The sequence below is a fragment of the Capsicum annuum genome, chromosome 11 (genome assembly GCF_002878395.1).
Source record: "Capsicum annuum cultivar UCD-10X-F1 chromosome 11, UCD10Xv1.1, whole genome shotgun sequence".
NCBI lineage: Eukaryota > Viridiplantae > Streptophyta > Magnoliopsida > Solanales > Solanaceae > Capsicum > Capsicum annuum.
This window is the reverse complement of record NC_061121.1, coordinates 45,941,342-45,943,327: the sequence shown is the minus strand read 5'-3', so window position 1 is coordinate 45,943,327 and position 1,986 is coordinate 45,941,342. Positions and strand designations below refer to the sequence as shown.

Here is a 1,986-nt window from a genome sequence, read left to right as displayed (position 1 = left end):
AATAGGATTAACAACTTGGAGATTTTGCATGAGCATAGATAACCCTTTTGGTTTGAGAGAACTACAGTGAATTAATCCTTGTTGGTTAAGAAACACTCAGATTATGGATTTAAATGTGTTTCTCTATTAGTGCATGCATGTATGAGTTCTAAATACCCATAGTTAGAAAATATTGGAAACTACAAGGTGGAAATAACCCTAACTTGTCTTTCTCCATAATCAAATATTACCACACATATCATTTTACTATTACACTGATAATATTACTGCGTACTTAAACCAAACCCCCCTTTACTTTGGAACCTTCGATCAACAGTTTAATAACAATCGCAATACTTAATGATTACAGTATTCCCTGTGGGATTCGACACCTAACCCAGTTGGGTTCTATATTTGACAGTGATCGCTTACACTTTCTAACGAGAGTTGTAATTTAGGTGTATCAAATTTTGGCGCTGTTGTCGGGGAATATGGTTGTCAATTAAGTTTGTGTTTTTTAATTGATCCTTTGGTCAAAGTTTCCCAAATTTTACTTTTTATTTGTTGTTTTTGTCTTGTCCAGGTTGAGTGTCTTGCATGCCAAGTACGCGAAGATTGGGTCAACCATTAGTACCTATTAATCCCGAACCACATCTCATTGGCAGAGTGAATGGTCAACGGGACCCAAAAAGGGTAGTTTCTCAGCAGGAGCAGGCTAGATTAGATGCCTTAGCAGCTGCTCAAGTAAACTAGCAGAATACATATAATGCTGGTCGGGAGGTAAACCCAGATGATGAAGACCTAGGCGATGATGAGTTACTAAATCCAAGGCGTGCAAATGATGTAGTTTCACCAATGAACAGGAATTTCAATATAAATTGCTAGCCTAGAATAAGACCCAAACGTTGAGTTGTTCAGTTTGCTCTTGATGATGATGATGATGAGTTGGATGGGGCTGGTACCATAGGGGCTATTATTCCTTCGCCCTTAGCATCTAGAGCCAAGTTTAATATTATGATTACTATGATCTAGTTATTGCATCTTAAGGGACTATTTGATGGACTTGCGGGTGATGACCTGAAAATGCATTTGATCAACTTCATCTCAATATGCAAGTCGTTTGACAATTTGGGAGTTGGGAAAAATGCTATTCGGCTGTGACTTCTCCTGTTGTCTATTTCTGGAGAGGCAACTTTATGGTTGAATGGGATAACCCCCAATCCTATTAGAAATTGGAGGCAACTGAAAGATGCTTTCTTAGAAAGGTTCTTTTTGTCGTCCAAGAGGGCACAGTTAAGAGATAAAATTACTACTTTTAGACAGGTTCTAACTGAAGCCCTCCATGAAACTTGGGAAAGATTCAAGAAGAAGCTGAATCAGTGTCCTAATCATCAGATGACCAACCTCCACCTAAAAGAGGTATTATATCGGGCCTTTAATTCGGTTACCAAGCCATTAGTAAATAATGCTGCGGGTCTATCATTCATGGACCTCACTTTTATTGAAGCTCCTGAGATTCTTGATCGGATAAGAAAACAGAGTACAGCTTGGCATACCAGGGATTCTGATGTAGCAAGCTCTACTATATCCGTTGGTATGACTGCAGAACAGAGGCGAAGGAAAGAAGAACAGGACCAAGATATGGCTCATATGAAGATACAGATGGACCTTCTCACTAAGCATCTATTATATGGAAAGACAAATAGGGTTAAAGCTATTGCATCGCAGGGAAGGGCTGACTCCAATTCTGAGGAGAAAGCAAATTTCTTGAACAATCAGGGGGGTTTCTGAGGCAGTGGCCAAGGAAACTAAGGTCGGAGCTATTATGATAAATCTGGATATAAGGATCGAGATTAAGAAAATTAGAAGAACAAAAATGATAAGAGTGGTTTATATATTCCTCCTGGGAATCATGAAGCTGCTGCATCTAACTCTAGAAAGATGTCCATGGAGGACATGATGGCTAAACTGTTGAAGGGAGTAGAGGTAACCAATATGGGAGTAGCT

The 1,986-nt window shown here is 39.2% G+C and overlaps 1 non-coding gene across 1 annotated transcript; it reads right to left on the bottom strand.

The window, feature by feature from the left end:
* Positions 1–1,270: 1,270 nt before the first annotated feature.
* On the bottom strand, positions 1,271–1,376 carry LOC124889066. Its single transcript, XR_007047683.1, has one exon. It is a non-coding gene; the product is annotated as a small nucleolar RNA R71 (small nucleolar RNA).
* Positions 1,377–1,986: the final 610 nt, after the last annotated feature.